Source organism: Battus philenor, unplaced genomic scaffold, assembly GCF_028537555.1.
Source record: "Battus philenor isolate CCGP_79_NKW_IND1 unplaced genomic scaffold, ilBatPhil1.0.hap1 SCAF_20, whole genome shotgun sequence".
Taxonomy (NCBI): Eukaryota; Metazoa; Arthropoda; class Insecta; order Lepidoptera; family Papilionidae; genus Battus; species Battus philenor.
In genome coordinates this window covers 3,407,695-3,420,434 of record NW_027181683.1, presented here as the reverse complement: position 1 = coordinate 3,420,434, position 12,740 = coordinate 3,407,695, and the positions used below count along the sequence as shown (strand labels likewise).

The following is a 12,740-nucleotide window of genomic DNA, read 5'->3' as shown; positions in this document are numbered from 1 at the left end:
TTTATATTTTGTTATAAAAATATTACATTTTTTGGGTAAAATGGCGACTACATGTGTTTGGTACTTATTATTGCTACTAAATTTGTTAGGGTAATTTAGACAGTAGCAACATTGAGCGAGCTTCGTTCGCCCTCTGCTACTCCGCTGTGCTGTTGTTGATTGAATGCCGATCTATTTTCACGCAGCTTAATATTTTCTGTTCATCTTTACCTCAGTTTCTGTCTTTGCTGTATTACTTTAGTTATGAATAATGCAAGGTGCTCCAAATATTTTTTATAAATCAGATAATGAACATTTTAGTGCTTTGGGAAGTATTCTGTGAAAAAAGAAGTTTGATTCATTCGGATTTCTTAACATGTGATTATGAATGTAAATAATTAGTAATGTATTTCATACAAAATGGACGTGAAAGGTTCTAGCAGTGGATGTGATGTGTAGTGACTCCTTTTCTGGTTGTTTGCCTTTTATGCAGTTTTTTTAAAGAAGAGACTGACGTTCTGGCAGTTGCCACAGCACTTAATAGAGTTTCGGCAAAACGTAAGTTTATTTTTAAAGTTTTAAGTCAAAGTTTTATGTTTACCTTTTAGACGGTTAAATATGCTTCATATAATTTCGATCGTGAAATTAACATCTGTCTGCAATGTGGGTCCGTTTGTGCGTGAGTCATGTCTTTAGTTGCAACAGTTTATTTTTTTGGTTTGTTTACAGTAAAATTATGAAAAAAATAATTGGTGAATAAACGTTATTGTGTATAAACGTGATATTAAAAATGTTAAAATCTCATTTTTATTTACTTTAACAATAAATAATAGCATTGTTTACTATTGTGTAACAGAATTATTACAACAAAAAAAAACACACCTTATCAATTATTACAGTGAATCTTGTTTAATTGTCATTTTGGTGAAATTTATGTAGAAGAAATAAAATTAATTAATTTTCTCTAAACTAGTGTATAGGACAGGTATTATTGTACTTCTAATTATAATGTTAGTAATTATAATGGTAGTTTACTTAGTTTAACTGTTCAAATTTCTTTGTTCTCTTGTTAGCATGCTGTAAGTAAAGCTTACCGCTAAAGAAGTTATGTAAACCCTGGCTCTAGCTATAGCTTACATGCACAGTAGTAAAGTATGAAGGAAATAATAACAAATATGACTAGTAGTGAACCCAATGAGCAAATTCTCTCTGTGTTAACATTATTAATTCAAATGTGTCACAGCGTATCACTGAAATTTATGTAAAGTTTTTCTTGATTATATTAAGAGCATTTAATATGGTGTCAATATAATTTTTATAACTGAAATGCTCTAAAAGTAAGTCATTTACTGAATGGAAAAAGATGTACTACACCTTTGAGTTTTAGAACACATAATGCTGTGCACCATACTTTTGTTCTTTATCTTGAAAATTACACAATGTTAAAACATAATAATAGCTGGCCAGTGAACCCTTAAAGTCAAACACATTTTTAAGATGGTCACACAATTCTGTTTTGATTCATAATACATCTAGTACATAATTTCGGTTTCCGCGAATTCCGAGAGAATTACGTGAATCATATTGTTGCAGTATTGGGTCAGTTGGAGGTAATTTTTTTTTTCAGTTGCCTTTGTTGATCAAAATGGCGATAAACTTTTATATCAATAAAAAATCTGTTGGGAACACCTTTTTCCAATACATTCTTTTTTCAATTAATTTTTATATGTAATATCAACTTAAGATATGTATACATCTTTGGCCATGTTATGCAAAAGAAACACGACATATAGAGAGACTCAAATCGGCAGCCTATTTTCTTCTTTTGTTCCTCGCGTCAATCTCTCACTAATGAGGATAGTAAACCTTTTTGGACAGTTTGACTCGACTTCCGAATCAGATAAATATGCAACTGCCAGTGCCCAGGTTTTTATGAAAGCACTCGAGATTAGTAAATGTAAAGAAGCACTGTCAGTGCTCAACCATCTTAAAAACTGTACGCTGTAAAGGCCTAAAAGAAAAGTCCGGGGTGAAGCTTATCATCCAGTGGCCTCAGTTTTGTGATGGATGGACAGAGGGCTTTGTCGGAATCGCCCCTAAATGTAAAGTGCTTCGGTGTGGGAAAGACGGCAAGAGTGAGAAGATCGGAGTAACATCCACTAACTATCACTATCACGTTGACTCTTCTATCTAGATCATTGTTTCTTCAACCTTCTCGACCAAGTTGTCCTCCCAGTGAGGAATGGGCCCCACGTCGGGAAATATTGATCTAGAGCATACGACGAGGATCGTCTTTTAATCTATATGAAAACTTATCGCGATCCGTTTAAAAACATTACATATTGGCAAAAGAATGTATGTTCATGTAAACATTATGCGTCTTCCAATTCTAATTTCGATGCATCGTATGTAATGCTATCGGGGAAACGCTTATACAATAAATAATAATGTACAAACTCTTTTCATAAATATACGCTTTTCGGAATTACTCTACGAGATTAAATCAGAAATAAAGAGAACTGTAAACGAACGAAATTTACCGATATAGTCCAGTGGACTGGCAAGTTAAAGTGGCAGTGGGCAGACCGTGTGTTAGGCGCAGAACAGATGGGCAGAGTAGTACATTACCCACAAGGTAGTAAAGTAGTAAGTAGTCGGTGTTACTTTGATAAGATAGGCGGATGCAGGCCTCTTGCATGCGGACCTTATTGGGACAGGCTTATGTCCAACTGTGGACGGCTGATTGTAAAATAATGATATTCTGGAGTGATGGTGAGCAGGCTTTTGTGTAGCCGACGCAGAACAGATGGTAAGTTGGTAATAGTACGTTCACCCATAGGGTAGACAGACTACCTTGATAAGATCGTCGGAAGACTTGATGCTGGCCCCTTCCTGGCCGGATCTTTTTGGGAGAGGCCTAGTCTAGCAGTTGACATTCTTTGACAGAAATAATAATGATGATAATGACGTTTACTCAGTTTTATACCACTTTGATTGTAAAACAATGACTTCGTCATACCGTATTACATACATTTTTTTTACATTTTTTACATTTTTAACAAGTTTTTATTATTTTACTATCAACAAACTTTTGGCGTCTAGAATAAAAAATTTTAAAGGCCGGAGCAGTGAAAATCAATCGGTTTTTCTGTAAAATATGTTGACAGAAACGATATTACTTTCCGGTCCCCCTAATATTTCACGACGTTATTATAAATTCAGACCACAGATTTTATTGTCTTAAAATACTGTATTTGAAAATCGTCCATTTTCAAAGGTCTCGTTCACTTCCTATTAAGCACAAACAGGAACGGCAGTGAATCCGGAAACGCCTCGCTACTCAAAGGAGACAATAAATAATTACGATTTAAATATCTCCATGTAAAATGTTCATAATTGCACCGACCTCGATAACTTCCTATTTGCATAAATCGCGGAATGCACTGCGATAAGAGGACATTGGCACGGACAAACCTTGGAAGTGACATGCTTCGACGGTACGTAATTAAATTTGACGTGTTTGTCATATCGAACATTACACATGTAACTAATCTCATACGGCTAATGCAAAGTGTTTTCAGAATACGATCAATTACAACGTATTTTTAAATCTGTAACACAAAGACGAAGGAATTTATTTAAATTGTCGAGAAAACAATTAGTCGTCATTAATGATGGTAACCCCGGAAATTAAAGATGTTTCTAGAATTAACTCCGATGTGGTTCTCCAGATGAGAATTGCTTTTATGTAATGTAACATGACTCACGTGAATTAAATTCCTTGAATTGTTAAATGAAAACAAATGTTTACGGTTTATTTTATTTTTACGATTAAGTTTGAATATTTCTCGGCATAACTATATGTAGATAGTCAGTCTTACCCTGTCTTATCTATGACCATCGGTGCTGCAACACTCGTAACATCGGAAATAAAAAAATAAACTGATATAATTCGAAACATCAATTTTGTTACAATTTCCCACGTATACCGTCTCGCTAAGAAAAAGAAAAGAGGGAAAACTTCGCTCTTAAAGATCTTAATAGTATATTACGTCCCGACGTGTGCCTAAAGTATAGAACGGGTTTTTCACGTTAGGCTTGAGATTATTCTTTGTTGTTAGTAAGTAGCTTATTCTTGGCTACTTAGTAGTACATTACGTCGAGGTCACATAGAAGGAGAAGTTTTCTTGTAGTTGAAAGAGAGAGCAGAGCTGTTCATGCCCAAACGCTTCTTGGGCACCTTCATTTATTTGATTCATACGGTACGTCAGTTGGCGAATGATACGTTGAGCGAACGCGGCCAGTTGGTGTCGTAGAGAATGGCTCAAGTCTCTATTCGTCAGTCATAGCGAAGTGTTTTTAAAGGATTTTTAATATTGCTTAACATCCTTTGTTAATTCTCACGGCGTTGATGTGTGGCTCATTTTTAATAATATCCTCTATAGGGACTGCTGTCGGCCTACTATTAATGAAATATAAATTTAATACATAGAAATAAAAAAAAAGTATATGAACCTTGAGGACATTACTTCTTGTGTCCTAAGGCTGTCGATAAAAAAATAGAGTGGCCACTGACCCCACGGGGACCTTAGCCGCTGTCCCAGCGTAAGTGAGCTAGCCGACGGCCGTCTCCCGATATCAGCCTGGTCTTTTGGTTTCCTGTACATATCCTGTTTCATAATAAACTAGTACATAACAGCCTGAGCCAAGGCTTCTGAGAGAGCCCCGGAGCTTTGCTACCAAAATCGGAGGTTTAATATATGTTCCGTCTGCGCCATGCCCTCACAAATTTGTGGTAAATGCATAAAGAACAATAATGACCATCCGTCACCAAAAAGAACCTACATGAGTTGCGGTCCTACTTGCTAAAACCTCACATTATTCATTTTGACATCTATTGTAGAAATTAGAATTATTTTGCTCGAAATCGGTTTCAATAGCGATGCACTTGTGTCTCTACGAACTGGTAGAGCCGGAGTTCGCTACTTGTTATAGTTTGCTCCATCCCAAGGCATTTCCGTACGTGCTGCAGAGAATCCTCAAATTATCCTCTTCTAAACTCCTCCTACTTCTATGTCTTCGAATGCAAATGAAAAGCTTACATCATTTCACAAACTAATGTCACAATTTATTGCAACCAAAAATCGTACATTACAATATACAAGCGATCGGTTGTAGGTATAAAATCTTTAAAAGGGTGAAGATTTAGCTCATTTGTCAGCAAAAAGTTTTTACACCTATTTCCAATTACCTATATAAAGTGGTCATTCTGAAATATGTTACATTATTTTGCGGCAGACAGTAATCTGATTTTTAACTGCTTTGATTATTTTATAATTTCGTTATTTATTATTTACAAAACAATTATTTTTTGGATAATGTTTATTATACATTAATTGACTCCTTTAAAGCTTTTACACATATAATCAGTCACCCGATAAACTTAATATTTTTAGGTTCTTAATGCATAGGTCGCGGTGAGACTAAAACTAGACGACCTAGAGCTAACGAGGTCTAAATACATAATTGATAGGGCCAACATCATTTCAATTACATCACTACTAGTTATCGGTTTAAGATAGCCTCAACATGATCCACTTTCATTTACATTATTGATGTAGTGTTAATATAATCAAGCATTAAGTATGTTTGGCTATAAATACTGTTATAATTAAAACAAACGAAATTTTAGTTTTGAATTTAGAATTTGTAATTTTTATGTTTGTTTTTTTTGTTTTCTTATCGACGCGCCAATATATTGAGAAATATTTTGTGATATTAAAATGGAGGGGGGTGATAAAGATAATCGAATAGCTGTGCATTCTATTGCATTATTATAGGTATTTTATTTTAAATTTTCAATGAAACCTTCTTTGTTTGTGTCAGAAAAAAAATCCGGCCGTTTACATAGTGTTCGTAAAAAAAAGGCGATCAAAGTAGTAAGGGAAAGAATTCGAAGAAAACCTGTCCGAAAAGGAATGATTATATCTCGGAAGATGAAGATAGCACCTAGAACCATGTCACGTATTTTAAAAGATGACTTAGGGCTTGCAGGCTATAAGAGAAGCACCGGTTATTAATAATAGGGTGAATCAAAACAACTACTTAAATGGTACGAAAAGGGAGATCACAAATTTTGTTCTGCATATAAGAAAAAAAGCAAAAAGTTCTGAAAAAGCTTATCAAATAGTTAACAGAGTTCAACGTGGGCATTATCAGACTTCAGTGATGATTCGGAGGGGTGTTTTGAAGGCATGACTGAGCCATATTTTAAGTAAAAATGGTATTGAAACATGGGCACAATGTAAGATTGAGGTACCATTTTGAGAGTATTTAAGCACCTTGACAACACCATGTTTAATAACCAAGTATGGACCTTTCAGCAAGACTGCGCCGGGTCATAAAGCTCTATTCACCTAATCTTGGTTAGAAAGCAACGTTCCGGAATTCATCAGAGTTGTAGACTTGCTGTCATCTACTCCTGATCTTTATCCACTCGGTTATAATTTATGGCCAGAGTTAGAGAGACGGCTTGCTTAAAACGCCACGATCGACTTTTAAAGAACTGTATTGCAGCCAGTGGTGACTACTACTAATAACCTCTATATATTTTTAATAGTTATGTAAATGTTAACGTATTAAACTAGCACACTGTAATAGTAATAAATGTTATGTACACCAAAAAAGATTGTTTTTCTTTGTATATATATAGTAAATCTAAGTACATTTCACTATATTTTACCAAATTACATCTTCGGAGATTTATCTTCATTCTGAATAAACCGGCAATATTTTATTAAATATTTCTGGAGCGTCCTAACAAGAGTAACATTCGTTTAACACATCGAGATCAAGTCGCAATGCAGAAAAACTTTGCGGAATTTTCTATTGGCACTCGCACAAAAGGTCTTCACTTGGTTAGATAACTAAACTTATCGTGTATGTACTATACTTTTATTGTATACTTTTAATTGACAGATGGCAGTATTTTGCTTCAACTTATATACTTGATTGGTGTAGAGATCTATGTAGTCATTTTAGGCATTCGACACCAGACGAAACTGGTATTGTTTCTATATCACTGACATTATTCTTTAATTTCTTTCATAGGTTCAATGAAATATATGAAAAGCAAGTTAATATTTTTTTTCCAAAAAAGGAACAACTGACCTTAAACTTAATTGTTATGTTTGATGAAAATCTGCGTTAAAATACGTAACTGAGTATTGGTAACCATTATTGGTATTCTTATAATATTTTGCCCGTATTAATTTTAAGCCAAGCCTATAAGTAAAATCATCGGTTCTTTTTCTTACCTCATTGGTTTTTAAGATGCGATTACATGCACCTGATATTTACTCGGCACGAACGCGTTCTAGCTTTTTGTACGATTTGGCGTTTTGATCTGATCGTATTTTTTGACATATTTTTGTATTAATTCGTGTTTAATTTATGACTATGGGTTTTCAGAATGGAAAATCCAGCATTAAAGGGATCGAGGCTAAAATACGGCCTAGGCAATAGAGAAAATAGTGATAAAAATAAAACAACAAATACATAGATAGTTACGTACAATTTTTAAAAAAATTACCCTATTGTAAAGGTATCTTTTAATTTCCTTGCGATTGTCGACGCTCAGTCCAATTGTATGACAAAATAATAAAACAGTACTTTTTGGATAAAAAACCATTTGCAACATACTTAGAGATACAAAATAAGAATAGTAATGCTTGTACACGATTGCTTTGCAGACTGATGGTTTCTATTTATCGCACTAGCAGGTTTTCATTGTTACTTTTTTTCATAAAGTGATGAGGGCATTGATATGATAGGTGAGTGATACTGCTTGTCCATTAAAGTGACGTGCTACTTAGATACTTGGAATGTAATATTCTGCCGTGTTCGGGTACAATATCGAGAGATGTTCATATTCGAAGTGAAATTTCAAAACGAACAGCAGGTTAATTAACCTTTTTCCTGAATTTATATAGGTTGTATTAAGTCCCGAAAACTATCGTACAGGACAATCATCAGTTTTTGTATCCTGTATATTTTTTTAAAATTGTTCGTATCGTTCAGAAATTTGCGTTCGGTGTTATTTCAGCACACGAGTGTAGGGCGGGGAGGCACGATCGATTACATTACGTACGATAAACAGGGTAAGGCCGATGAACAAAAACCCTCGCATAGTTTTATAAATGACGTACACCAGCTATGGCTTGTTTTCGTTCAATGACTCGGCACTATGCGTCTGATTTAACACGGAACCTTTTGTTGAACCCGCTTAAGTAATATATACCACTGCGTAATGTTGGTCCGATTTTCGTTTCATATATATACTTTTGTGTGCAGTGTCAACATATCATCATAAACTTTTGTCAGCTCTTTAATCTATTAGTTCTTGCTTAAGATACAGTTTCCGTTAAAACGCTTAAAGCACTTATCTTAATAACATCGATACGAGTTTATCTGAAATATATGTTAGAATAAAAATTATTATCATCATCATTTTAATGTTACTACGTCCACTGGGCTTCCCCATGGATTTTTGCTGATTGGAAGCGTCCTGTATTCAACGTTTTTCTACGACCTTTATAAGGTCATCGGTCTACCTTGCGGGTGGATTCCGAGTCTCCAATCCAGAACATTCTGTTCTCATTGGTCATCATTTCTGCCTGCTATGTGGCCTGCAAACTTTCACTTAAATTTATTAATTAACCGGGTTCTGTCAAATTACTTTCGTACATAAATATAGTTCGAATAACCTATCGGCATAATTGTTTCTAGCCATCTGTAACTAAAGAGTTTTCAAGTTAACAGTAAAATGATTTATTCTAGGCAAGCATGTACCTCGTCATGGCTAGCATCAGGCTGATATAGGTCGAATGATTTGCCTATAACTAATAAAAAATAACCTACAGATCTCATTCCCGATTCTGATCGTTGATATTGTGTATTGTTTCTGAAGATGTTAATGCTGTTAGCCCTAAGGCTTTTACAGCTTCATCGGTACTGAGTTCACGGAGCGGAAGGGTCTGTGAACTAGATTAGATCGTTGAGCGACCTCAATGAAGCAAAGATCAGCTAGTCTTGAGTCAGTATAATGGAAATTCCGTAAAAAAAATTATTCCAAATTAAATCATAGGAACTTATCTCACGTGATTTCCATGTCTTTAGTTGGTAATTTTTTTATATAATATTATGTGGTTTTTATAGCTTCATCAGTTTTGAGACGATAGAACGGTGATGACGTTTAACCTAGACTTCTTTACAGTAACTAAACTACTCTTTACTCGTTCCCTCATTAACCTCAGGCAGTTAGTTACATCATTTATTTCAACGGATTGGAAGGGAGCCAATCTCTTAAAACGCTTAACACGCTTTGATGCAAAAACTTTAATTATAACAATGTGAAGCGCCGAATATCTATACCATGGATGTACAGACCGCGGCCCGCCGGTCGAATACTGGTGGCCCGCCGACAGCAAAAATAATACTCTCGTACTTTTGAAAAATATTGAATTCTATTCCAGAATAAAAACAAAAAAAATTAATTCCTATACTTCTGGCGGCAGGCCCGCCATCAGTTCATGATTTGCCCGAGTGGCCCCTAGTCTTAATAAGTCTGTGCAACCATGATCTATACAGATCATAATTTATTTTATTATATAAGCATTGTATTCGACTTATGAAAAATAAACAGTATCTCTATATGAGTTCGAATTAAACTAGAAAAATAGCAACGGAAGCTAATATTATATACAAGTTCATACCCATAGCGTACGATGTAGTCTGAATAAGTATTGTGTAATAGGTAGAGCTGTCTGGTAAGATTTTATTATTTGCCTTATCTTTGACGATACAATCTTTTGCATTATGTCGAGATTAAATCTACGTGTAGGAGATCGACATAGTATATTTTAATATATTTGATCATACTACGTATGTTATAGATAGTGTTGTAGAAGAAAATTGAAAAACGTTTACAAATTAATTTTATGCGCCTCTTATCTTCCAGGGAAGAGAATGCATGTAAGCTCTAATACTGTCCTTCATAAATCTTTTGTTTAGATAACAAATACTATCATATAATGTATTCCTAGTAAATTTGTTTAATAAAGGAATAAATATGTTTTAGCTCATTTTTTGGAATGTTAAATGACAGCCCTTGATCATTACGTCCGTTCTACCTATAATTTCAGTTTCCAGTTAACGGTTATCGTTGTTTCTAAAGATATTTCGAAATTTAGGTTGTACGCCTGTGGAACATCTATCATGTATGCAGATACAAACTTGCGACTCTCAATATTATGGAATTTGTTTTTTTGTTACTATTTATACTTTTCAATTAAGTGTTTAGTGGTTTAGAAATTTAAACTATTTCTCACAATGACATGAAAAAAAGTAATTTTAAATATTAATAGTAGTAGCTTCTTTGGCGGTAGGCCTTTCTTTTACCTTTTGCCTATCCTAAACCTTTGTGCCTTACGCATCCATAAGTCTCCGTTTCTGGTTAAAGATTTCATTCCACCTTCTACATGGTCGTCCACTTTTTCTTTTCGCGTGTCTTGGTATCCATTCTGTGAGTTTGAATTCGAATGTCAAAATTGTACGGCTACATCATATTGTTAATAAGATAAATACAACTTGTTGAATTTTAGGAGAAATCTGTTCAATCTGTTAAAATAAAAATTAATCATCAAATGTGTTGACCGCAAAACTCGACAACGGCTCGACCAATTCATCTCTTTTTTGTTAAGGCACATAAAAGATTTTTATGACGACAAAAAATGGAAAAAAATTTGCACGGAAAACGGTAAAAACAACACCTTTCTTTTCCGTGCCATCCTAGATTTGAATATTTGGCATAAAACTTAAAAAGCCATGTTAGGATGTAATCAAAATAAAACATCGTTGACGCGATAAAATTATAATGAAAATATATTTTAGCGCTACTCGAAATCGCGGCATGGTGGGGGTCAAGGAAATGGAGTTGTAGCCATGAGCGTTGACGGCGGACTGACGAGAAAAATCGCCCAATACTCCCACTCCGCCTCGTCATGTATACCAATGGCACGGTATAGCGGTTTTGGTAGTGTTATTTTGCTTGTCGTGCGCAAAATTGAAAACATTTTTTACCGCTCTAAAATTATCTTTTTGTTTTTTTTTCTTTGGGACTGGGTCACGATAAACCTATGACTTTAAATGTAAGAAGTCTGTAGAAGCACCTGTTTTTTATATAAATACATCATGAGAGTTTTAACATTTGGCATTTTACTGACGTGAACTAAAATTCTAGCTAATTATTTATATAATAAGATTCGTAATTAGTCTAGTATTATTCTGCATCCTTGACATTTTTCTGTATTTCTCTACGTAGGACAGGTCAAGTATCTGGGATTTATTTCATAGTTGTTGAATTTTATACTACGAGCACTGATAGCTCAGCGGACAGGATTGAGAATTAAAATCGTAGATCGCGGGGTCGATTCCCGGGAGACAATCTTATATAATTCATACTTTGTGCAATAATTATATGGGATTGACGCTGCTCACAGAAATTTCCAGAAGATGAGCAGCAGCGTCCTGTGCGTACTATGCTGTGCGTACTATACTGCGTACTAATATCACAGCGATCGCCAATCCGCCTGCCAAGCGTAGCGATTATGGTATCCCCCCCCCCCCATAGGTATCATATCTTTGCAGCGGGTCTTTATGGACTAAAACGAAGACGACCAGTATTATATTATGTTTTTATTAAATAAATATAAATGTTATCGTCCAAAGAAGGATTTTTACATGCATCTACGTATATTAGCTACAGACAGAGATATGTACATTTAATTAAACATTACGTAACTTTTATTACAATGTAAACGCATCAGTCATCTAGAAGGTACCCGTGGCTGCGTTTTTATGTAGATAAACAGTAGTGTGTAAATATTACAAGGTTCCGGTATTTAGAGCGTTGTACATAATGAAATTACATTGCTAATGAGATATAACATGTCATGTTTGAGTTGGAATAGCGCAAATGCAGTAAGACATTATTATCTTAACGCACTAAATTGCTTTGAGACAGTCAATCGAATCTCTAGGATCTTTACTGCCATTTTCCCCATAGTTTTTTTTAAAAAAAAAAACGGGCGGCCTGTTTCTAGCGTTTTCAATCGATTTCAACTTCATTTCAACAAGGTCATCTGTTTACCTCATGGATGCACAGACCGCGGCCCGCCGGTCGAATACTGGTACTCTCGTACATTCGAAAATAATATTGAATTCTATCCCAGAATAAAACTAAACAAATTTAATTACCTATACTTCTGGTGGCCAGCCCGCCATCAGTTCATGAATTGCCCGAGTGGCCCCTAGTGTTAATAAGTCTGTGCAACCATGGTCTACCTGGTGGGTGGACGTCCCGAATGAAGACCTCACCATGGCTCATTGAGCGACTGCGGCGAGTTCATGACTGAGGTCAGAAGTGAGAGACCGTTGATCTATTAATACTCCGTGAAAGAAATCGTTTCGTACCTAACTGTTATGACGAATACATTGCTCCCCCAATAGAAACCAAATGGAAATCAATTCATGTGATGCAATTAATCTACTGTCCACCACTAGCGCGTCACGCTGCTATTTTTAGTTAATGCCGTTATAGAGAGTAATGCGATGCGATTTATAGCGGCCGATCGAGACCTTCGCGTGCCGTGCATCGATTCTCTTAACGATTAATTGGATATGCATTACGCGTATTCATTGCC

At 35.2% G+C, this 12,740-nt stretch overlaps 1 protein-coding gene across 1 annotated transcript in view; it reads left to right on the top strand.

Annotated features, from left to right (window-relative positions):
- Positions 1–271: 271 nt before the first annotated feature.
- Positions 272–12,740, top strand: part of LOC137923121 (ankyrin repeat domain-containing protein 50) — a 121,697-nt gene continuing 109,228 nt past the window's right edge. Inside the window, exon 1 of the mRNA XM_068766284.1 lies at positions 272–537. The gene's annotated coding sequence lies outside the window, so the exon portion shown is untranslated. The remainder of the gene's footprint in view (positions 538–12,740) is intronic.